The sequence below is a fragment of the Canis aureus genome, chromosome 32 (genome assembly GCF_053574225.1).
Source record: "Canis aureus isolate CA01 chromosome 32, VMU_Caureus_v.1.0, whole genome shotgun sequence".
Classification (NCBI taxonomy): Eukaryota; Metazoa; Chordata; class Mammalia; order Carnivora; family Canidae; genus Canis; species Canis aureus.
The window spans coordinates 39727961-39754183 of NC_135642.1; the positions used below are offsets into that span (position 1 = coordinate 39727961).

Genomic DNA, 26223 nt, shown 5'->3' on the forward strand with positions numbered 1-26223 from the left:
AAGGTCAAAGGGCAGGTGAGGGTGGGGGGCGGAGAGTCAAATAAATAGCTCGACTCCTCTTAACTATCCCATCTCCTGTTGGTCAAGTCCAACTGGAAGCCAAAGGGCAAGGACTCCCTCCTGAGACACAGAGCAGGGCAAAGGAAGGCAGAGAATGGGTCTGGGAGGCAGACAGAGAATGGCCAGCAAATCCATGACATCCTTAATGAAAAGAGCTCTTCTGAGCTCAGTACATTTTAGCATCTCATTAATCACAACAGCACCTGCATACTTTTGAAGTAGTGCCTTTGCGTATGTGTGAAATGCATCATGGACACAGTCCGCTGACAGCCCTTGGTATATGCAGTTCATGTGTTCAGGCTCCCCTCACAGTAGTACCAGAACCTTCTAAGGAGTCTACTCTTCTGCAAGAGGGATTCCTGCATAAAGAAACAAATGCTTTCGGTGGGCAAATCCCCAGCTGGCATAGGTCTCTATTTATTAGCGCTGGTTTTTGAAAATACAGTCAACTCTGTCTTTTAAGAAAAAAGCTAAAGATTACCAGAAGTTTTGAATTCAAATTTTGGCAGTGAGCCAGATACCGTTTGAGACATTTCTTATGTGCCACCTTAGATCCTCTCAGCTACGCTTAACTTGAGGATCTTGGCTCAGTCGCTGGCAAACTTGTCCTGCTGTGGACAACACCCGACAGCTCCTAACCTCTCATCTGCCACCCTGGAGCTTTCCTGTTGACTCTGACGGAGAGACTCCAAGGAGCCCTTAGGCACTCATGCATGTGCCACCTAGAAAGTGGGGAGGTAGCATATTTAGACTGAACCTCTTCTAAACCTCCTGAGGCACAGCAGGTCATACGACCTCTACGAATATGGTCCTGCATGATATCAGGGTGAGTTGCACTGGACAGCGAGCAGAAGTCATTTTCTATCTCTCCTTCCCTACCTCACTCCCTATATCTCTCCATTCTGAGAAAAGTAAATAGCTCCACTTCTGGTAGCCCAGGGCAGGGTAGGTACCCAGGCCATCCCTTTGCGGGTTCCCTTTTGAGGTCCAGTTTTCAAGGGAACTAATTAAGCAGCCGTTAAATGAGTATGGACCAATCAGAGATCTGATTATTACAAGTAACCGGATGCCTATGTGACTCACAAAACAGATACACAACGATCTATACTGAGAACAAAGAATAATAGGGGGTAGAGTTCTAAACCGCCTGGCATTGCCTTAGCCTGTTTGGGGCTCATCTTTTATCACAAGACATGTCTCTTGCTTCTTCCTGACAGGGCACGAATGACTGGAATTCACTTTCCTATTTTTCTAGCTGGATGATCCCTCCCTGCCAAATAATCCAGAATAAGGGGATGGTGTCAGTGCACTGGAGAAGTACCCACACATGATAAAAACCTCCTCACCCACCTTTCTCCAGGGAAGATATGCATCAGACCCCCTCCCCCAAATATTTACTAGTTCTCTCTTTTCAGTGATGATGGAGTAGGGAGATGGGCATTGGAAGTTCTGGTCTGGATCAGATTGCCTTGGTCCTTGTACCATGCATATCCTGTTGGTAGTAATGGTGGTGCCAACTGGTGAATGGCAGTGCCAGGATATGTAGCCTTAGGGCTTCCCAGGAACAGGTGCTGGTACGGGATGTCCTCTGTTCCTGGCTCAGTGGCTTCCAAGCTGGCTCTCCTGGAGATTCTGTTAACTACCTAATGTCATTTAAATACATTTCTGCTTAAACCAGCTAGGGTGGGTTCTGTGTTCACAATAGGGCAGTAGAACACTTTTATTTTATTTTTTTAAGAGTTTATTTTTTAAAATTTTTTATTCTTTTCAAAGATTTTATTTCTTTATTCATGAAAGACACAGAGGGAGGGAGGCAGAGACACAGGCAGAGGGAGAAGCAGGCTCCATGCAGGGAGCCCGACGTGGGACTCGATCCCGGGTCTCCAGGGTCACGCCCTGGGCCGAAGGGAGGAGCTAAACTGCTGAGCCACCCAGATGTCCCAAACACTTAAAATCCACGAATGATGTTGCCATTGGAGGTTTTAGTCAAGTCCCAGGCTTTCATTCGTGTGTCATTTGGATTTTTCTCCATTTGTCCTATAACGTCTTTTTGGGGGACCTCCATGCCTGTCAACTTACTGAGCTGCTTTTAAAAGTGATCTTGTTTACAGTGACATCCGATGCTTGCAAAAGCTCTTCGCTTCCAAGAACTGAATTCCAAGAAAGCCAAATGCGTGGTAATTAAATTTATCTCAGGCTTTGATCACTAAGAAGAGCAGAGATACATCATTCATTAGTGCTTAATTTAAAAAATGTTTATTTTATAGAAGTATCTCTTTTAGTCGTAATATATAAATTAGTTACCTTTGTATTTTGTTTAAAACCTGTAAAACACTTGACTATCTAAAAAAGCTGTTGGCTGCAAATAAGTGACCTTGTCATCACGTGTTAAAGGTGGCAGGAAGGTTTGTTTCTGCTGCCAATTCCAATCAAGTTATTTTTAACCTATATAATCACATCCTAATTGATCTGTCTTGAAAATCTGGTTTCCTTTTTTCCCCTTCTTTAACTTTTATTTATGAACACATGCATATAATTTAAAACTCAAATAGTCCTAAAAGGCTTATAATGAAAAACAGTATTCCCCCCAAATCCTAGCCACTCCTCAGAGGCAGCTCTCTTCAATTTCTTGAGCTGTTTCTTTTGGCATTTAACTCCATATTTCTAGGCAATGTGAGTTATCCATTTTGGATATTCCTTCTTGACTTCTTGTAAGGGAACTGGATTTAACAATCTTAAACCAGCCACCCTCAGCTTCACTTCCCTTCTCTAACCTGCTCCATGTAGTTACAAGTGAACTTTTAAGTAGTCATTATTTATATTATTATGACTATGGAACTACTGTTCACTACATTTCTTTCACATGTTACCATATTACTTTCTAAATAATATATCCGTAGTAGTCAGGATTCTCCAGAGAAATAGAACCAATAGGATGTATGTATATATGTATCCCTATATGTATGGGTGTGTTTGTTTACTGTGAGGAATTGGCTCCTACAGTTATGGAGCCTGAAATACCCCAAGATATGTGGTTGGCAAGCTGGAGACCTAAGTAAGCTGATGGTGTAGTTCCAGTCTGAAAGCCAGCAGGCTCAAGACCCCAAAACAGGAAAAAACCGGTGCCCCAGATCAAGACAGTCAGACAGGAGGGGTCAGCCTTTACGTTCTATTTGGGCCTTCACCTGATTGGATGTGGCCCATCCACAGTAGGGAAGGGCCAGGAATCTGTTCTGTTCAGTCTACTGATTCAAATGTTAATCTCATCCAGAAACACCTTCACAAACGCACTCAGAATGTTTGACCAAAATCTGGACACCCCATGACCCAAATGAGTTGACACATAAAATTAACTCTAGCGGTATTTTTCTGACATCTATCAATTTTTCCAAGTGCTCATTTACATTTCACTTTCTCCTGGAGATCTTACCCTACATAGTCCTCCTTCTCCACCTCCTGCTCCAGTATGGACTGGTTGTGTTATAGGCTGAGGACATCATAGCTCCCCCGTCTATTCTCATAGTCCCTGTCTACCATATCCCATGTGTTTTGCTTTCTCTGTTTACTCTTCTGCTTGGCTGAAATACACCCTTTAGCAGCTTTTTAAGGAAGTGAGCAAGGGAAATACTTTTGGTTTTTGCATATCTAAAAAAAAAAATGTGTTCATTCCACCCCTATAGTTGGCTTATAATTAAACTAGTCTTAGAAATCAATGTTTGGAAATCATTTGAGAATGGTCTGGTCCCTTGTGTCTTATGCACATGTCATGATGGGCCTTTCAACCTAGAAACTCATTCCTGGGTAGTTTCTTTTAGTATTTCTTTGATGAGTTTCTTCTCTGTATTTACTGGGTTTTTTTGTGTGTGTTTTTTTTGTTTTGTTTTGTTTTGTTTTTAATTTTTGGAACTCCTTTTTGGATAGTGTCTCAAATTTTCTTTCCTCTCCTATTTTCTTTTTTTCTCTTTCTTTTTTTTTAAAGATTTATTTTTATTTATTTATAATAGACACAGAGAGAGAGAGAGAGAGAGAGAGGCAGAGACACAGGCAGAGGGAGAAGCAGGTTCCATGCAGGGAGCCTGACGCGGGACTCGATCACGGGACTCCAGGATCGCGCCCTGGGCCAAAAGCAGGCGCAAAACCGCTAAGCCACCCAGGGATCCCCTCCTCTCCTATTTTCCATTGTTGTGATTTTAGGTCTATTTTCTGGGGAGTTTGCTTGGCTATGGTTTAGATTCTCAGTTGAACATATTAATTTTTATGATCATGTAATTTTCAGGAGCTCTTTCCTGTTTTCTGATGATTTCTTTAACCTCATATCCTGTTCTTGTTTCATGGATGCAGTATCTTAATGTGTTCAACTCTCTAAGAAAATAATAGGTTTTTAAAGGTTCTTTTTCTTTTCCCTGAATTTCTTCCACCTCCAAGTGATTTTTCTGTTTGTTTTGACCATTCCTATCATGCCACAGGCTTTCCCCAAATGTCTGTTGACCTGTAGTGAGTATTTATCTTTGACAGTAAGGCACCAAAATCCAGGTTGAAATCTCTAGGTGTGTGGGTGGGGTAGGTGGCTGATAAGCCTTTCTTGGGGAGGAAAGAGTTTGATGCTATATTGTAGGAGCCCCTTGCCCCCTACCACTGTCTTTCACTAAGTCTACTTGCTGAGTGTGCAGCCCCTTCTCAGTTTCTCCAGGGAAGAGCCCTCTTGCCTACTTGGAGAGGATGCAAAGTGGTCTGAACACTCCAAGTGTGCTCGGTACCAGTTTTCCGTCATGTATCTGGGCCCCATGTTTCGTGAAGGTGTGCCTCCAAGGGTGGAGCTTCTGGGGCATCAGGCCAGTTGGCACTGGCCCTCGCAGTATCTTTCATAGCAGACACTGGGTTTGCAACTTACTCTCTTTTTTTTTTTTTTTTTTGCAACTTACTCTCTTACAGCTCTTCCATCCACTTCTCTCCAAGTTTGCAAAAGCTTTTTCTTTGCTGATGTCTCCTTCTGTTGCCTTTATCCTTATAGTTTAAATTATTTGTAATTGTTCTACTGGCGTTTTAGTGGACTTTGGGGAGGGAGAGGACGTAAAGGCAGATTGGTACACTTCTGTGTTTATTTGGAAGTAAAAACCTAGGCTTTGCCGTCAGCCCTGGGAGGCTCACAAGGAACACACTTCCAGTGTCTCCCGCGGGCTGCTTGGGTGACTCTGAGGCCACCCTGAATCCTGGGTGAGGTCATTTGCAGCTCATTCGTTAAATATTTGCCATTCCTATTTTAAATGTTTGTCCCTCCTGACCTTTGCTTTTCTTCACATCTTTCCTGCCTTACTCCTTTCCCCCTTCTAGTGCCTTCTGTTCCCCTCTGCTGGTGCTTAAAATTACATTTTCAGCAGGTCTTTAACACCTCTTTGAGCTAAATGCTCTCCAGTTAAGCTTGCTTCCTGCCAGCTGAAGCCAGCTCTACTGTCATGAGATGTGAGCCTCTGTTTCCTTTGTCTTCTCGCCTGTCCCAAATGACCTTTTGCAAAGAATTAGTCACCGTCTGGTTCAGTTACCAGGCACTAACTACTCAATGACACAAACAGGTTCCTCCAAGAAGTCAGATTTCCTTTGGAACGAATACAGCAAACACAACGTGGCCCAAGTGAGCAGAGTTGGACGGGTCCCCTCATCACTTCACCTTCTGGCCACGTTGACATTCTTGTCTGATCGCGCAGGCTAAGAGCTCAGGATCCACTGAAATGGATTCAGTCTGGGAGATAGCAGCGTTTACATTTTTTTCTTCTAATAAAACATCCTGGTCTGAATGTTCGCCCACCCTGACACAGGCTGCACGTCTCTCCATAAGGGTTGGAGCTGCCATGACCATCTTGGTAACGCTCGCTCTCCTTGCTCTGTAAAGCCTGTATTCACATCAGGGCTCTATGATTAGCCCGTAATGTAAACGCCTGGCCCAAAACTTATGGCCTGAGTTTATCCAAGGCCCAAACAATTACCAAACATTCCTCTCAGATAGAATACAGATTTCTTTCCCTTGGCAAAGATTTTCTGCTGAGATATATTACAGGATGTTTTACATTCTCTTGGTCTTGTAATAACACCACGCCCAATCTAGTATTTGATGCATCGGTGGCCACTTGGAAAGTTGTTATTTTTTAAACATATATTGTTCTCAGTCTGGGGCTGTCATATCTGTAAAGAAATACAATCCCGTCTCCCCTTTCCAGAGTTTTATGACACCTGGGGACTTGGATCAAGCTGGGGCTGGGACCAAGATCAGAGTGGTGCCTGCATCAGGGAACCTTGATAGGGCCTGCGGGTTCCCAAAGGCTGGAAGGGATGCTCTAATTGTGGCGTTTAGATAAGCAGATTGGCCTGGACATCTGTGGTTTCAGTTAGGCAGGAGGAAATCATCTGGAATCATCTCTTGCCTGGATTACTCAATGTCTTCCTTACCAGTGTCATGGTGATCCTGGAGTGTGATGTTATCAGCTCTGTTTACAAATGGAGGAACAAGATGAGACCCAGGGAGGCCGAATGACCTGTCCAGGGTTGCCATTAACTTTGGGGGCCAGGATTGGAACTCAGGCCTCCTGACTCCAAGGCCCTTCTACTGCCTTCCAGCTGCTTCCTGAGCCCTTTTCCTGGATGGTTCAAGCAAAACAAGCCGGCTTCCTGCTATTCGTGGGGGAAAAGGGTTTAGTGGGGCATGACTCATTGATGTTGGCTATCCACTTCGGATCCTTTTACCAGGTCATCCCCCAGCCCTCCGTTTCCTTTTGCAGAGGCATACATCAGAGGTGTTCTGGCTCTGTGTAAACTCACTTTGTGACCCTGGGTGAATCATTTCCCTTTCTGTGTTTTAGTTTCCTCTTCATAAGATAAGTGTATTGGAATTCAGTGGTTCTCCAGCTCTATTGAGGTGTATTTTACATATTATAAAATTTACCCACTTAAATTATACTGTTCACTTGTTTTTAATAAATCTACAGCTTATACAACTATCACCATAAATCAGTTTGAGAACATTTTCATCTCTCTAGTAACATCCCTGTGCCTGTGTTAATACCTTTCTCATCCTCCACCCCAGTAACTAGCAATCTTTGTAATTTCTGTTTCTACAAACTTATCTTTTCTGGACATTGCATAGATATAGAACCATACACGATGTGGCCCCTGGCATCTGGCTTGTTTTACTTACAGTGAAGTATTTAAGGTTCATTGATGTTGCGGTATGCATCAGCAGTTTGTCCCTTTTTATTGTTCCTTAGTATTCCATTATCCAACACACTACATTTAGTCTGTCCATTTGCCAGCTCATGGACATTTTGTCCAGCTGAGGGACTTCCCAGACGACAAATAATGCTGCCGAGAATATCCAAAATCCATACAGGCTTTTGTGGGGATGTGTGTTTTCATTTTTCTGGAGTATATACCTAGAAGTAGAATTACTGGGCCATGTGGTAATTCTGTGTTTAACTTCTTAGGAAACTGCCAGCCTGTTTTCCAAAGGGACTGTTCCATTTTATACTCTCAACACCCACGTATAAAGGTTCCCCTGGGGAGCTTTTAACAAATTCTCATTTCTGGGCCTTACTCCCCAGAGCTCTGGAATGAGGCCCAGGAATTTGTAGTTTACAAGCTTCCTAGGTGATTCAGGTGCATCTGGTCGGTGCACGTGTGTTCAGACCCACTAAGACCAGGTAACCTCTGAAGCCTCCCTGAGGCCAGTTGTCTCTGTTAGTTTGTATCTCTGGGGCAAGATGTGTATTCCTGCCAAGTCTTTCTTGGTGTGTGTCTCTGGAGCAGGGAAGCAGTTATATAGAGCAGGGTTGAGGGAGTTGGCCAAGTAGCATGCGTAAGTCTGTGCAGCACCTGTCCTGCATTATCCTCAGCACAGGCCAAGGCTTTGTGTCCATGGCTTCATAGGCATAAAATTTTATCACAGGTTTTTTTTATGTGTTATCACACTGTAAAAGTGCCATAAAATCAAGAGTCCAATTTTCAGGTTGTCTGAAAGCGTCCTATACCTTTGAGTCATAATCTTGGTGCTGCCATTTTGGTAATTTATTGAGAAGCCTTGTTCCAACCTTGCCGTTTATTAACTATGACTAATTTCTGAATGGCTTGGGGCCTCTGTCTCCTTATCTGCAAAATAGGTTTAATAATATCACCGTCATGGGGTCTCTTGTGAGGATTCCATGAGATAACATTTGAAATGTATCTAGGATGGGTCTTAGTGTTCATTCCTCTCCCTTTCTTCTCCTGTGCCCACTGCCAATGTGAGACATATATTCATGTACTTGTGGGCCATTTGTTTACCTCTCATTATTTTTTAAAATTTTACTTTATTGTGGCAAAAACACCTGAGATCTACCCTCTTAAATTTTTAAGTGTGTGGTATAGAATTGTTAATGGCAGAGACAGTGTACTTATTCATCTTCATAATTGAGACTTTACGCCCATTGATTAGCAACTCCGAATTTCTCCCTCTTCCAGGCCCCTGGAAACCACTGTTCTGCTCTCTGGTTCTGTGAGTTTGTTTGTTTTTTTTTAAGATTTTATTTATTTATTCATGAGAGACATAGAGACAGAGAGAGAGGCAGAGACATAGGCAGAGGGAGAAGCTGGCCCCATGCAGGAAGCCAGACGTGGGACACATCCCCAGGATCACACCCTGGGCTGAAGGCGGCGCTAAACCGCTGAGCCACCAGGGATGCCCAGTGAGTTTATTTTAGGTATATCAGCACAAACGTGCAGTATTTGTCCTTCAGCGATTGGCTTATTTCACTTAGCATAATGTCCTCCAAGTTCATTCATGTTACTGCACATTACAGAATTTCCTTCTTTTTCTAAGACTGAATAATATTCCATCATATTTATATACCATATTTTCTTTATCCATTCATCTGTCAATGGGCATTTAGAGTGTTTCTACTTTTTGGCTATTGGTGTACAGTGCTGCAGGAACGTGGATGTACTGGTATCTCTTTGAGATCCTGATTTCAATTCTTTTGGACACCTACCCAGAAGTAGTATTGCTGGATCATATGGTAGTTCTATTTTTAATTTTTTGAGGAATCTCCATACTATTTTCCCTAGCAGCTGTACCATTTTGCACTCCCACCAACAGGGTGCTAGAGTTCTAGTTTTTCCATAGCTTTGCCTACACTAACTGTCCTTTTTTTTTTTTTTTTTTTTTTTTCTAAATAGCCATCCTATCGGGTGTGAAGTGATTTCTCATTGTGCTTTTGATTTACATTTCCCTGATGATTACCAATGTCGAGCATCTTTTCATGTACCAGCTAATTATTTGTGTGTCTTCTTTCGAACAGTGTTTATTTGAGTCTTCAGCCCAATTTTTAATTGGTTTATTAGTTTTTTTGCTATTAAATTGTAGGAATTCTTTATATATTTCGGAAATTAAACCCATATCTAATATATGGTTCACAAATACTTCCTCCCATTGTGCAGGTTGCCTTTTCACTCTGTTGTTCTGTTTGCTATGTAGAAGCTTTTTAGTTTGATATAGTCTCACTGTCTATTTCTGTTTTTGGTGCCTGTACTTTTAGTGTCATATCCATGAAATCACTGCCAAGACCAATGTCATGTAGCTTTTACCCTATGTTTTCTTCTAAGAGTTTTATAGTTTCACTTCTTACATTTAAGTCTTTAATTCATTTTGAGTTGATTTTTATATATGGCATAAGATAAGGGTCCTATTTCATTCTTTTTGCATGTAAATATCCAGTGTTCCCAACAGGATGTATTGAAGAGACTATTCTTTCCCTGTTATGTATTCTTGGCACTCTTACGGGGGATCAGGTAACTATATATATGTGGTTTGATTTTGGGGCTCTCTACTTTCTTCTATTCATCTATATTATGCCAGTACCTCACTATTTTTTAAAAGAATTTATTTATTTACTTATTTATTTACTTATTTATTTATGAAAATGAGAGAGAGTGAGTAGGAAAAGGAGCAAAGAAAAAGAAACAAGTAGACCGCACTGAGTGCCGAGCCCAAAATGGGGCTCGATACCATTATGCTGAGATCATGACCTGAGCTAAAATCAAGAGTTGGACACTTGACTGACTGAGCCACCCAAGCACCCCACCTTACTATTCGAATTACCGTAGCTTTGTAATATATTTTGAAATCAGGAGGTGTGATCCCTCCAGCTTTGTTCTTTCTCAAAACTATTTTGGCTGTTTGGAGTCTCTTGTGGTTCCATGTGAATTTTAGTACTGTTGTTTTCTACTTCTGTAAAAATGTAAAAAATTGGGATTTGGATAGAGATGGCATTGAATCTGATGATTTCGTAGAGTAGTGTGGACATCTAAACAATCTTAAACAGTCCAACCCAGAACATAAGCTGTCTTTCCTTAATTTGTTTCATCAGTGTTTTGTAGTTTCTGGTGTACAAATTCTTCACCCTCCCTAGTTAAGTTTATTTCTAAGTTTTGGAGGTATTTTTTGGAGCTCTTGCAAATGAGACTGTTTTCTAGTTTCCTTTTCAGATAGTTTATTGGGAGTGTGTGGAAGTGCAACTTATTTTTATATATTGATTTGTATACTACAACTTCACTAAATTTATTTAGTGGTTATAACTACTTTGTGGCATCCTTAGAGCTTTCTATTTGGAAGATTATGTTATTTGCAAACAAGACAGTTTTACTTTTTTTTTTTTTTCCAATTAGGATGCCTCTAATTTCTTTCTCTTGCCTACTTGCTCTGGGCTGAGATTTCCAGTGCTATATTGAATAAAAGTGGCAAGTGACTTATTCCTGATCTTAGAAAAATAGCTTTCAGTTTTTAAACATTGACTGTATTAGCTATGCATTTTCTACATATAGCCTTTATTATGTTGAGGTAATTTCCTTCTATTTCTAGTTTGTTAAGAGTTTTTATCATGAAAGGTATTGAATTCTGTCAGATTTTTATGCATTTCTGAAGACAATCATGTGATTTTTATCCTTCATTCTGCTAATATGGTGAATAACATTAACTGATTTCTGTATACTGAACCATCCTTGCATTCCAAGGATAAATCCCATTTGTATGATCCTTTAAATTTGGCTAGTATTTTGTTGAGGATTTTTGCATCTGTATTCATTAGAGATATTGGCCTGTAATTTTATATCCTTGTAGTATCACTGTCTGGCTTTGGATATTAGAGTAACACTGACCTCATAAAATGAGTTTGGAAGTATTCTCTCCTCTTCAGTTTTTTGGAAGAATTTGAGAAGACTTGGCATTAATTTTTCCTTAAATGTTTGGTAGAATTCACTGGTAAAGCCATCTGGTCCTGGGCTTTTCTTTAGTTGGAAAGTTTTTATGCTGTTTTAATCTCCTACTAGTTATAGGTCATCCAGACTATCTCTTTCTTCAGGATTCAATCTTGATTTATGTATTTCTTGGAATATATCCATTTCTTCTAGGCTATCTACTTTGTTGGCATGTAATTGTTCACAGTAGCCTCTTATGATTCTTTTTATTTCTGTAGTATCAGTTGTAAAGTCTCCTCTTTCATTTCTGGTTATATTTGAATCTTCCATTTTTTTCTATTCGTTTTTTTAAATGAGATGAAATTCACATAACATAAAATTAAGTAATTTCCTCTACATTTTCACTGCACTTGTTATTTTCCTATTTATTTATTTATTTTCCCTTTTAAAACAAATTATAGCATCTTAGTATATGTGAAGTGGTATATCATTGTGGTTTTGATTTACATCCTGAATGAATGCTGATATTGAGATTCTTTTCATTTGCCTGTTGGCTATTTGTGTCTTATCTTGAAAAATGTTTCCTCAAGTGCTTTGCCCATGTTTTAATTTTTTTGTCTTTTTGTTGCTGAGTTATAAGAGTTCTTTATATATTCTGAATATTAGACCCTTATCAAGTATATCATTTGCAAATATTTTCTCTTCCCATTCTGTATATTGTCTTCTCACTGTCTTGGTAGTATCCTTTGATGCAGAGAAATTTATAATTTTGATGAAGCCCAATTTATGTATTTTTTTTCTCTGTTGTGCATGATTTGGGTATCTTATCTAACAATCCATTGCCAAATCCAAGTATATAAAGATTGACCCCTGTGTTTTGTTTTAAGAGTTTTATAGTTTTAGCTCTTAAATTTTAGGTCTTTGATCCGTTTTGAATTAACTTTTGTATATAGTGTGAAATAAGGGTCTAACTGTATTATTTCACATGTGGCTATTCAATTGTCCCAGCACCATTCATTGAGACTATTATTTTCTCAGTACTTTTTCCAAAATCAATTGACTGTATTTATACAGGTTTATTTCTGGATGCTTGATTCTTCTCCACTGATCTATATATCTAGACTTTTAAAAAATGAAAGATTTTATTTATTTATTCATGAGAGACACAGAGAGAGGCAGAGACATAGGCAGAGGGAGGAGAAGCAGGTTCCATGCGGGAGCCCAATGTGGGACTCGATCCCAGAACTCCAGGGTCACGTCCTGAGCTGAAGGCAGACGCTCACCCACTGAGCCATCCAGGTGTCCTTATATATCTAACCTTATGATAATACCACACTGTCTTCATTACTGTAATTTTGTAGTTAGTTTTTAAGTTGGGAAGTTTGAGTCCTCCAATTTTATTCTTTTTCATGACCCTCTTCCATTAGTAACTGGCCATTCCAGTCGTCTGCAGTACTCACTTAAAAAGACATTAAAAAAACAAACAAACAAACAAACAAAAATGCAACACATTCATTATTTTGCTACTGGACCAGGGCATCAACTATGTGTATTGTAAAATCAGATACACATTTCTGATCTCACTATTTTCTTCTCACTTGATGAGGCTTCATTTGTTCTCTTCTAGGATCCCCTAGATAGTCCCTCCTTCAAAATAATGGACTCCCCCTCTTTCCTCAATCTGGAGTTAATACCTAATTTCTCTTTAAGCCCCTGGTCCAATGCTTACCTGTTTATTTAGATCTTCCATGGTTGGGGAAGCAGAATCTTTGTTGTTGGGTTTCGAGGGTGACTTTGGCTTCAGGCCTCAGTCCTTCCTTGTGACCATCCAGCCTGGTTAGGGACCCTTACCTCGGAAGCCCTTTCAAGGTGTCTGAGATCCCATTCAACAACTTCTTCCTTCCTCATCTGCCCTGATATTGGTGCTCCTCCCACAGACTGGGCACCTCAGCATCAGATCCAATGAACCTCTTGGGTTTTATTTTAATCAGAATCGTCATTTTTGGGGCACCTGGGTGGCTCAGTCAGTTAAGTGTCTGCCTTAGGCTCAGGTCATCATCCCAAGGTCCTGGGATAGAGCCCCACCTTGGGCTCCTTGCTCAGCAGGAAGTCTGCTTCTCCCTCTCCCTCTGTTCCTCCCCATTTGTGCATTCTCTCTCTCTCTCTCTCTCTCTCTCTCTCAAATAAATAAATAAAATCTTAAAAAAAAAAGAATTGTCATTTTTACTATCCTTGCTCTTATACCATCCGTGTTCATCCACATACATACGGTTTCCCTCAGAGAGATCAGGTGACTTTCCCAAAAGTTAGGAAGAGTCAAACCCCAAGATAGAATACTTGTCTCCTGATGTGAAGTCCAGTGACTCTGCCTTTTTCCTAGATGGCTGTGTTTTCTGTCTCTTGAAAAAAGCGTGGACATTGAATTCAGACAAACATAGATTTGGTTCTAGGTAAGGCCCTTGCTAACTGCACAAACTTGGGGCCATTCCTTAAATCCTTCATCTGTGAAATAGGATAGCAGGGCTGACTTTGTGGGATTAATACTCAGATCAAGTGAAATAAGGAAGGAGAGCTACCTACACAATACTCTACACAGGTGCTGGGTATCTTTTTTTTTTTTTTTTTTTTTTTTATGATAGTAACAGAGAGAGAGAGAGGCAGAGACACAGGCAGAGGGAGAAGCAGGCTCCATGCACCAGGAGCCCGACGTGGGATTCGATCCCGGGTCTCCAGGATCACGCCCTGGGCCAAAGGCAGGCGCCAAACCGCTGCGCCACCCAGGGATCGGTGCTGGGTATCTTTAAAGGCCTCCAGCCTCCTTTACAATGATGTCTCCCATCGTGTGGGCTTTCCAGATTCCCCAGAGTACTGCATTCCTTCGCAGATGGCCTTTAGCCTGTGCACCACACAGTTTGGTGCCAGCCATCTCCATTGTCTCCTCCGTCTGCACCAGCCTGGTGCTCTCAGATTTTCCCTGGCCTCCTGGGAGTCTCTCATCTGAGTCGTCCCTCATTCATCCTGCTGAGCTGGACGGTAGGGAAAGTAGAACGATGATGCAGAGAGGGGGGATGGAGTTGGGTGACTTTTGTGGAACTGTTTTAAATATTTTACTGCATTTTGAATGTTTTTAAAACTTAGGTCACGTTATAGTTCTTATTTTCAAACTTCAGTCTCTTGGTAGGGGTAACTAAGGACAGTGGATGTTTTGATATTCCTCCAATATTTGTTCCATGTTATTTAGAGAAGAAGTGCATCTGAATGATGGGGGAGAAAGGAGGGCCACTGAGGGCAGCAGCTCCTTGTTCTGGCCTCAAATTAGCGTGCCACATTGAGCAACATAAAAACAATGCCCTTAACAGGAACCACCTACCTGAGGAGGCATTTTGGTGACCAGCCACTGTTACCTAAGCATACCTCTTTCTGTTGTCATGACAACCACTGACCCCTCATCAGAAAACTTTCAACCATTTACAGATCCTCTTTGAAAGAAGTTCTAGAAAATACTATTCTCTTTCTTTCTCTCTCCAGTTAGGCTATCCTTATATTTTGGCTTCTTGACAACTGCCTGGCTAGCCTGCCCCTTCATCTGGCACTAGAAGAGACCCTGATCTTTTTTTTAAAAAAGTTCTAAAAAGCATTGTAACTGAGGGCTCAGGATAGAAATAGGGGATTCTATAAGAGAAAATAAGTAAGTGTACATGCTCCCTGGACCCAGAAAGCCTAAACTAAAGGAGGTTAACTCTCATACTCCCAGGATATAAGAAATGGAATCTTCATGTATGTGCCTTTTGATTTTTTTTTGTCTCTTTAGAATATAATCTTACACTGGAGCAGTCTGGAATATAAGGATAAATTCTCACCCCTGTTGTAAAGCGAAGGCCAAACTTTCATATAAGAAAAGTTTTTCTATCTATCCTTCCAAATACCTTCCAAAATAGAACCTTTTCTTAAATATTATTTTTATCTGTTCTGTCCTCAAGGATGTACCACTCCTGCATGTTTTTTTTTTTTTCCTTCAAAAATTACCCAAGTAGGGATGCCTGGGTGGCTCAGCAGTTGAGCGTCTGCCTGTGGCTCAGGGCATGATCCTGCGGTCCCAGGATCGAGTCCCACGTCGGGCTCCCTACATGAAACCTGCCTCTCCCTCTCTCTTTCAATCTCTCTCTCTCTCTGTGTGTGTCTCTCATGAATGAATAAATAAAATCTTAAAAAAAAAAAACCTACTCAAGTTAACAGAAGTACAGGAATAACACTTTTAATGGGAATTAGCGAAGTATCTTTCCAGAATGAGGACCTTTAGTCTAAAAGGCACTTTTAGAGCTGCATCGGGATCCTGGGAACTAGGGATGGGTTAACCAATGCTGATTGTTAGAAATTGGCTTAGCTGCTATTTCTGGACTAGATGCTGTGTTTGTACAAGTTTCCTGTCACTTCATCCACTAAATCACTCAGTGCCTTCTCTAGACAGAGTTTGGCTTTTTATAGCCCTAACACTTATTAATCCCCCAAAATTACCCATGAAGATACTAATATAAGACTAAGAAGTAATGGTAAAAACCTAGAGATTATGATGTGCTCTTTTTGATTGCTTTTTCTGCTTTCAGCTTTTTGTGTAATGTCTGGCAGTAGTGAGAGTATATGAGATCTCAATTAAGTTCCAAATTAAGAAATCATAAGCCAGATAATAAAATAAATGGATTGTGCTGGCAAGTTTTAAGAAAGCAACAAAGTGCCTTGATAAACATCTTCTTCCCAGACAACCATTTCCCACCTTCTGAATCACAGCCAGGGAGGATCTCTTTGCTTTGAAATTTTGCCAGTGTTCAAAACAATATCTGTTTAATTGGATAACCTCATTTTAGGACCCAAGATTTTTTTTTTTTAACTTGGAGGTAGGAGTGGCAGAGAGAGAAAGAGAGAGAGAATCTTAAGCAGACTCCACGTCCAGCCAGGAGCCCAAGCCCAACATGTGGCTTGATCACACAACCCTGAGATCATGACCTGAGCTGAAATCAAGAATTGCATGCATACCTGACTGAGCAACCCAGGTGCTGCAGGACATATCAACTTCTTTTTTTGTTTTTTTTTTTTTTAAAGATTTTATTTATTTATTCATGAGAGATGGGGGGGGGGGCGCAGAGACACAGGCAGGGGGAGAAGCAGGCTCCATGCTGATGTGGGACTTGATCCCGAGTGTCCAGGATCAGGGCCTGGGCTGAAGGCGGCGCTAAACCGCTGCAACACCAGGGCTGCCCCAGGACATAACAATTTCTAAAGAAGATAGCAAAGTCTGGGCAGAGCTTATTTCATTTAAAATAATCTATGTCTTTGCTGTAAGACAAGGAAAACTGATCTGTCCTCAGGTCATTTTTCCCTAAATACCTAAAACTTTTCTTTCATTAAAAGTTGAGGGGGGGCAGCCCCAGTGGCACAGTGGTTTAGTGCCACCTGCAGCCTGGGGTGTGATCCTGGAGTCCCGGGATCGAGTCCCGGGATCGAGTCCCATGTTGGGCTCCCTGCATGGAGCCTGCTTCTCCCTCTGCCTGTGTCTCTGCCTCTCTCTGTGTGTGTCTCTATGAATAAATAAATAAAATGTTTAAATAAAAATAAAAAATAAAAAAATAAAAGTTGAGGGGTTTTGTTGTTGTTTGTATGTTTTTAGACAGAAATGGGGACTGAAGATAGAAGAGAAAATATCAGCTCTGATTCCGTCACTTGGAAATAACTGCCATAATTATTTGACTTTATAGATTATTTAATATTTTTAAACAAAAACTGAGATCATATTATTTATAATGCTGCTTAGCCTGCATTGCTAAGATCATGATTTTCAGTTGCACCAAGTACCCCATTTAATGGATGGACTGTCATGTTTTATTAATCACCTACTGGTGGCCATCTAGGTTGTCTGTAGGATGTTGCTATTTAAAGCAATGCTTTCAATAAACATCTTTGAACATATGCTTGTGTGCATTGAGGATAATCATTCTTTTCCACCTTTGCTATTCTAAAAAAAAAAATGTTATTTCTTAGTTTCTTTTTGAGCACATTCCCAGCTCTTCTGGTCATTTATATTCTACTTTTATGAATTGTTTGTTCATGTTTTTTTGATAATTACAACTTGTCTAGATTTCTACAAAATTTTTATTTACCCTCATTCCTTGGGGTGGGAGGTGAAGCCTGGCTCTCTTTCGACTCCTATCCCTGGCTCTGAACTCTTGCCCAGAGGTTTCTACCTATGACAGAAGATTGAAGCCGTTCCCTGGGGAACCGTGCAGAGTGTTGCAGCTCAGCTCCCTCCCCTAGACATTGATTTGGTAGGTATGAGAAGGGCCACTGCTCTAGCACACACACTGGCTCCCACAGATGCATCTATTTTTCCCTTTTATATATTTTCTTGAGTTTACTCAGTGTCCATACATTTTTTATTTTGCCTTTCTAAAGATTTCATATTATATCATAAGCCATTTTCCAAACCGCTTCTTTGTTTATTAGCTATCATTTTAGGCCTACATGATACCATTTTGAGTTTGTTGACAGTAACTTATTTAAAGTTTATATAGACAGAAATATATATTTTCATTTTTTTCACATATATATTTTATGAGATATATTTTTAAACTATTATAAAAACAAACAAATAAATAAGTAAAAATTTAAAAGTAGGGTGCCTGGGTAGCTCATTTGGTTAAGCATCTGATGTTTGATTTCGGCTCAGGTCGTGTTTTCAGGTCATGAGATCAAGTCCCACGTAGGGCTCCATGTTGGGTATAGAAATTTCTCTCCTTCTCTCCCTCTCCCTCTGCCCCGTATCCCTCCCCATCTTTAAAAAAAAATAACAATAAAATAAACGGCCTATTGCATCCTACTGTGATTCCATTATAATTCCTTTATACAATGTGTTAGTATCTGAAGCAATGGGTTTCCCTTTATTACTCTGCCTTTTCTAAGAGTTTCCTTGCTGTTCTGGGCTCTCCTTTTTCCAGTTTAACATTAGAGTGATTCTTTCCTTTGAGAAGTAATTTAATATCTCTTTTATAACACTTTTTCTTGGTGCTACCTAGAGACCTCCTCCAGTAATTTTAGACTCAATTTACCCTTCAAGGTTTCTGATTAGAATGTGTGCTTCAACATAGCTGAACTATATGCTGCCCGGATATCTGCATGGTTAAGTGTCCACTCTTCTAGCCAGTGGAACTTGTCAAGAACAGATGAGACACCACTCGGTGTTTGCAGTACATGACATCAGAGATATGGGGTGCCTTTTGATCCCTCTTTCCGGGGGGCTTTTTGGGAACCAACCTCTGCTGCCTGATGTCCACACTGTCTGCCACAACAACTCCAGATGCTCTGATTTTACAGTCAGGCAAGAACTGGACAGTGTCTGTGGGAGCAAGACATGGTTTAGAACTGGTTTATTTGGGGCATTTCTGAAGGCTGAGGTTCAAAGTAGTAGGTTCAAGCCCAGAAAATCTTTCCATTCACAAGACATGAGCTTCCAAGTGTTGTCTGAGTCTCCCTTCCCTGGCAAGATTTTCGATCCTCGTTTGATGGAATTCCATGGGCCTGAGACCACATGGACATTTATTTCCCCAGGTTTGGAGAGAACAACCAGAAGTGGTAGAAAGTGGGGGTGTGCAGAGCAGAGCTGAGACCCAAATAGAGAAGCCAAACTCTGATGACTCCAGGAGGGAAGGCCAGTGAGTCACCAGAACCAAGAGGTCCAGAAACAAGCACTGAAGCCAGAACACAGCTGGAAAGGCTATAGTCAGGGAGATAAGAAGAGCAGGGCCAGCAGTCCTGTCCAAAGGGGAGGCCCTGGGCCTCTGCTCAGAGCAAGCCCCGTAGCTAGCATGGTGCACACCACCTGCAAAGGGCCTGTTAATGTCCAATATCCAAGTGGGATGGCCTGGGGATGCCCAGGTGGAATGAGCTAAAGCAACAGGTAATGAAGATTCAGGGCTTCCCCTCATCTGATCGAGTCTGTACCCATTTCCCCCCATTGCAACACCGTGGCTCCTGAGCTGCTCTGTCTTCTGGATCCTCATTTAGCCCTCCTTCCTCTACCACCCTGCATTGCACAAGGGGCTCAGGAGGCTGCCTTCCCTGTGAGGCCTCGGTTTGGGCCCTAGGAATGGCAGTCTGCCTTTGGAGAATGTTACATGCAGCTCTAAGTCCGCTGGCCCGTGATGTAAGGTCTGCGTTTATGAGTTGTGTGTACCTCTTACAACTCTTGCTCTTCTGATTCCTAAACTCCCTCATCTGGGAGGAGACTCTGATCTTCCAGTTCTGGAAGAAACACTGGGATCTGTGTTCATAAAGCTTTGCCAAGTGATTCAGGCAGTCAGTACGTGTGGCCATCGCAAGCTCCGGGCACCCATACTTCCCCTGTCAACCGGCACAGTGGCTGAACCTCCTGGCAATGCCCACGGAGCCTCAGATCAGAGAGCTATAGGGCAGGAAGCGGGTAGTCAGCATGGGCTGTTTCAACAAATCTCTGGCAGACACTCTTGTCTGCTTTGGCCAAAGAGGGAATGGGGAGGCAAATGATAAATGACCTCTAAAGTTGTCACGAACAATGTGATATGCGCTAGCTTATAAATGTGGTACTCCTACAAGCCAGCTCTGGATAAAGCAATCAATACATCTTAGATGGGTTTGTTTGTTTTTGTTTCTGTGGGAAGAACCAGGGCTGTGGGCCTGATAGCAACTGGTATTGGACCTTGACTATGTCGCCTTTTCCAGAACCTTCTTTTTCAGTTTTTTCCATGTTACTACTGATTTTCCTTCCCTGGAGCCTTGCAGTTTAGTGCCATCCATCTGGGAGATACTACATCACCGGTTGCTGTGCTGGTGCCTGGGGTCATCGGAGGCTATTTTGCTGGTATTTAGATTAGTCCTGGCCTGACAGTGTGACTCTGGCGTGGTTACTACCTCGAGAATACCACTGAGCAGACGCAGGAAGTCTTCTCATGCTCAGTAGTTGATATGCCCCAGGCCCTTCTTACTGGCTCCTCTCATGAGAACCGTTGGGCTGCTCCACTTTGGTGCATGAGGACCCTTTGGCTTGGCTCCAGAGCAGGTTCCTTGGGTTCCCTTTGCCTGGTTGGCTCTAGATGGGCATTCAGGATCAGAGCAAGAGTTTAGAAGGGCATGTCTCTGAGGAAGAGTACTGGGGCTGAAGAGCAGAGCTGGCCCCATCTGCCCGGTCCATTTATTCTGTCTGCGAGTGGGATGCTTCCCATCGTGGCAGCACATCCCAGAAACCACCCAGGAGGAGAACTTGCTCTAGAAGGCAATCCAAAAAGACCATCATACAAAGGCTGGGACCTCTCATGCTTTGTGAAACATGAGTAAGCCTGCCCCATCTGGCTGTGACCAGAACCTTTGGTTAGAACCATCTGGGCCACCCCTCCCAGGTGAGGCATGAAAGAGAAAGCCTTGTGCTCCTTTCAGAGGTTGGGTGGTGCTTTGACAATTGTTACTTCAGACTGTAAATCCTCCTGGATGGCGTTCAGGGGGACATCACTTATCCTTGAAGTTGGCCATATAGAGAACAGCATTTTTCTTCCAATGTATTCCAATGTGTTCTATCTCCAGTGTAGTTATAATGTGTGGTATTATACTGCATATTTAAAAATATGTTTGGCAGTAAATTTTTCGGTCTTATCAGTAAAATTTCAGCCCAAATTCTCTTTCCTCCTTTTTTGTTTCTTGCTCAATTTGAGGGTTAGATCACTATTTCCCCTTGGGAAAGTGCAAGAGCCATTACCTAAGAACCTTGAAATTATTTTCCAAGAACTCAGGTGCTGCTAATTTGGAAGGAACCAAAATGCGTATTTGCCCCATCTCAGATAATTAATCTCCTTAACAGACGTGTGGATGTATGCAAAAAGAGTGGTAGGATATAAAAGATCATTAATCATCCTGGCATGATGATCTCATGTTGTTATGAAATAAATATGCTCACTAAATGGATCCAGATGCTGTCAGATACGTGTGTCCAATGAAGACTATTTTCTCTCCTTGGCTCGGGCAATAAACACACCAGGCTTGTTTGTAACACCTTTCTTCCATCCATCACCAGTGGTCCCACACATAATTTTTGGACCTCTTTCCCCAACTGCTCTGTTGCTGATGAAAGGTGGCTAAGTGTTTTCTGATAGGGATTCTGGGGAAACCCATAAGGAGATAGGAGACTTTTCCCTACGACCCAGAGCCGATGGATGATAGGGGAATGAAAATTACATGGCCAATCATCCACCAACCTGGAACCAAGAACCAAGAAGTTTTTCTTCATTAATCTTCTTTTCTAAAACATCAAAGTACACATTCCAACCCAAGGCATGACCAGTCCCCAGAGGACATTACTTGAGCCTTTGAGGACCCCCTACAATCTGCCAGGTAAGGACAGGATGATAGAAAGATGAAGACATTTTCAATTATCATTCAACACCAGGTTCTTGATGTGGGTGAACTTTCTTCCCAAGACCACCCCCAGGAATTGGATATAGGACTGCAAAGCAGAGGGGCCCAGGCTGGCCAATGGGAGCTCATTGTGAACTGAGAGCAGTGGCTAGCTGAGGTTTGAGGCCAGACACATCCCGGTTCCAATCTTGTGACTTTCAAAGATATCCCACCTCTCTAAGTCTATTTTCTTTATTTGCTAACTCTGAGTTGCTGGGAGAATTAATGAGGTTGCTGTTACAAGCTGCCCAATGCCTAGGATGCACCTACAGTGCGGTAGCTCTTATTGCCCTGTTAACAAGATTACCACTGATGCAGAATGAGGTTGTCCAGGAGAAGTTTATGAGTGAAAGCTATTTAATGGCAGAGTGATGCTTACACATGCCACTAGCCATAGGGTCTGCTCTGCTGAGAAAGGCCTCCCCTCCTGGCCAGTTCCAAACCTATCCTGGAGTTCCCATTCACTGTGGTCTCTGGTTCCCGGGGTCCTGGGATTGGACAGATTGCCATCACTGCCACGGTGACCAATGTGCATACTTTCCTGCTAACGCTGAAAGAGGTATGGAGATGCCTGCTTTGGCCCTCACACAGAACAGGAAGGCTCAAGATAAGGAGGGAGATGGAGGGAATTGTATATTTATTGTTACCTTCTCTTATGGTGAGCCCCTTGCTAGGTAATTCAAATATCTCATTTTTATCCTCCTAACAACCCTGAGGAGTGTGATCAACACATTTGGGAAACTGAGGTCACACTCAGGTTTACCTTCCTTAAAAGCCTGTACTCATTCCAACATACCTTCCTGCTTCTCAGGTACTTTTACTAAGAAACTAAGGTAAGCAAAGCATCACACAGGCAAAACGGTTCAGGGAGAAAGAGTTTTGAAACAAAAGGGCTTATGCTTTGCTGAGTATGAGTTTTCATTTCCCTGGATGAACAATATTTCTCAACCCTGTCTTTGACAGAGTGGATCTCTGAAATCCTGCTTGGAAGGGACTTCTGTGGTCAAATACAGTTGGAAGTACAGCATGTTATATTCCTATTGTGACAATTTATCCTGTAGATTAGCATGTTAAAGGCTCTGAGAAAGTCCTGCAGTTAAAAACAAACAAACAAAAATAGTTATAATTGTTTAACCCGGTGTCTTCTGAACATATTGTAGATCTCTGTGAAATACATATTAATATCCTATTGCACTTCTTCACAGATCACTCTATGGAAATAACAGTCTGAAGTACAAGCATAAATTTCTTAGATTTCTAAGTTGGCACTATTTTCAAGTCTGGATGGATATGTGGGTTCTATGCCAGAATTTTCTCCCCGTGCTCTCTCTTGGTCTTATTCTGTGGCCATCCCTCAGATCCTACTCTTGAGGAAATCACGTTTCTCCCAGGCTTTGGGATAACCTTGCCTCTGTTTCTCGAGGATTCTCTGGAATTCTGGTCTGTGAAAGTTGCTCTTCTTGAGTGGGAACCCTTTTCTGCCAGCTGGTTATTAAGGCTGGCTGAGTAAATGTGTTCAGGTCCTCCCTTCAATCCTCAGGCTGCCATCTTGCTCCAGTTACAGCTGTGGCCTCCGTGTCAGGTTCCATATTTCCCTCGTGTAACTGAATATCATACTCCGTTTCTATACCTGTGTGATCTGCTTGCGTGTTTATGCTGGATATGCCAGCATACTGAGCCTTTAAAACTCAGTGTGGGAGGGATTCCCCAGACCCCCCTCAGGCCTGATAATCTGATAGATGGAATCGCTGGACTCGGGAAAGCTGTCGTGCTCACAGTTATGGTTTATTACAGTGAGAAATCACAGATGAAAATCAGCAAAAGGAAAAGGTGCCCTGGGGTAAGTCCAGGGGAAACCAGGGGCAAGATTCCAGGTATCTCCTGCAATAGACAGTTATGCAGGGATACACTTAATTTTCACAACAAGAATGTGACAACTCATGAGAAGTGTTGCCAACCCGGGAAGCACACTCAAGCCTTGGTGTCCAGGGTTTTTATTGGGGTCAGTCATGTGGGCATACAGCATCCGTAGTACTAACCTCAGCTGCTAGGACTCCAGCACCTTCCCACTCCCCCTCACCAAGCAAAAACAGGTTTTGGTCATTAAATCACATTGCTAGGATAAACCTGGGTGGTCACACTGGAGAGCGTATCCAAGGCCTTGGGCACACATAAGCAGTCTTATGGGACAATATTCCAAGGGCCCAGGGCTTATCTTCCAAGGAGGCTGGCCAAGAGCCAGTCCTTTTAGACAGGGCTTTCTCTGAAATGTACAGGGCTTGGGCATCACAGGCCTCCCGAGTTATCCCTTTCTTAACCCTTTCCTGCCTACTAAGGTTTAATTGTTCCTATAAGTTGCTACTTTTTCAGAGTGACTAAACTCAAGTAAAATGACAAGTACTTCATGTTGATTATTTTTTTCCACCTGAGTGCTTATGGAAATATGGCAGAGATCATTTTTGGCCTTGGTTTGAAAGTCAGGCTAGCCCTGTCTCCTTTCCTTCTTTTTATTTTATTTATTTTTACAGATAAAACTCAGAAAACTTAAAATTCACTCTTTTATCTATTTCACAGTGTACAGTTCAGTGGTTTTTGGATAACTGTCATCACTACCTAATTCCAGAATGTTTCTGTCATCAAAAGAAACCTCTAATCTTTCATGTACCCCCTCCTCCTATCCCTTGCAGATACTAATCTCCCTTCTTTCTCTGGATGTTTCATATAAATGGAATCATACAATATGTGGTGTTTTGTGACTGGCTTCTTTCACTTAGCATACTATTTTCAAGGGTCTTCCGTGTCATAGCATGGCTTAGTTCTTTATTTCTTTTTATTGACAAATAACATTCAACTGTAGGATATGGCACATTTTTATCCATTCATCTACTGATGGACATTGGATTGATTCCACTTTTTAGCTATCATGAAAAATACTGCTGTGAGCATTCGTGTACAAATCTTTATGTGAACATGTGTCTTCAGTTCTCCTGGGTATGTACATAGGAGTGGAATTGCTCAGTCATACAGTAACTCTATCATTACCTTTTTGAGGAACTTACAGCTGTTTTCCACAGCACCTGAACCATCTTACATTCTTACCAGCACGTATGGGAATTCTTATTTCTCCACATCCCTGTCAACATTTGTTACTGTCAACCTTTTTCATTTCAACCATCCTAGTGGAGGATGAAGTAGTATCTTGCTGTGATTTTATTTTGCTTTTCCTTAATAACTAATGATGTTGAATATCTTTTCATCTGCTTGCTTAACATTTTATGTCTTTTTTTGAGAAATAGCTATTCAGATCCTTTGCCCATTTTAAAATTTATTGTCTTTTTGTTAAGTTGTAAGAATTCTTTAGTCTAGATCCTTATCAGTTATATGATTTGCAAATATTTTCTCCTATTTTGTGGGTTGTCTTCTCACTTTCTTTATGGTGTCTTTTGAAGCACAGAAGTTTTTTTTATTTTGATGAAGTCCAGTGTATATATTTTTTCTTTTGCTGCATGTGCATTGGGTACCATATTTAAAAATCCCCTGCCTAATCCATGGTCATGAAAATGTATACCTATGTTTGCATCTAAGATTTTCAAATTTTTAATTTTTACATTTAGCTCTTTGATCCATTTTGAGTTAATATTTGTAAATAGTGTGAGGAAGGGGTCAAACTTGATTCTTTTGCATGGAGATATCCAGTTGTCCCAGCACCATTTGTTGAAGAAATTATTATTCTCCCATTGAATGATTTGGTGCCTTTTGGTTGAAAATCAATTGACCATAGACATATGGGTTTATTTCTTCCTTTTTTCCTCTCCTTTCTTCTTAACAAAAAGACATGCTTGACAGATGAATGGATAGCATGTAGGTCCTGCTACACTGACAATATAGGATACTCAGATCAGTTGGAATACCTGTTTCCTTCCTTGCTCTCTGTTGCCTGTACACTCAAACAGATCTCCAGCAGTTGATGGCTTCCCATCTGCGTAGCTTGTCTTCACCCTAAAAAAATTACTATTCATATATTATCAGTTCAGTAACTCTAGCATCACTGTCATTTAGCACAGTGGTTTTCAAGTAGCAGGCATGGAGCTCTGCCCCTTTTAATCCAAATAGTTCTGCTCTTAAATTTTTACCTACCTGTCCCTCTAGCATGATTTTATTTTAGGAACACAACCCACACTTTATGACTCTCATACACTGTGGAATTGGGAGAGATTCTTTAGAAACTAATTATCGCTAAATTGAAAGGATGCTTAGAACAGTGTGTGGTTGTCTCCACCACAGTGTACCAACAACTATCCCTCTCACATTATATCTGCTTAGATTTAGTTCAGTGTTAAGAAGCAGAGACCAAAACCAAAGTGGCTTAGACAAGATGGAAGTTGATTTCTCCCTTACTTAATAGTCCAGAGAAAGATAATCTGATGCTGACATGGTGACTGAGCTCCACAAAGTCTCCAAGACCCAGAACCTTCCACTTCA

At 41.5% G+C, this 26223-nt stretch overlaps 1 protein-coding gene and 1 long non-coding RNA gene across 3 annotated transcripts in view; one reads left to right on the forward strand and one right to left on the reverse strand.

The window, feature by feature from the left end:
* The window catches only part of THSD4 (thrombospondin type 1 domain containing 4), a 573677-nt gene that overhangs the window by 146711 nt on the left and 400743 nt on the right, over window positions 1-26223 (forward strand). The window lies entirely within an intron of this gene.
* Window positions 1871-26219, reverse strand: LOC144302898 (uncharacterized). The gene is made up of 3 exons (XR_013369898.1): window positions 26140-26219; window positions 25653-25740; window positions 1871-2266 (listed from the first exon to the last, which is right to left on the reverse strand). It is a non-coding gene; the product is annotated as an uncharacterized LOC144302898 (long non-coding RNA).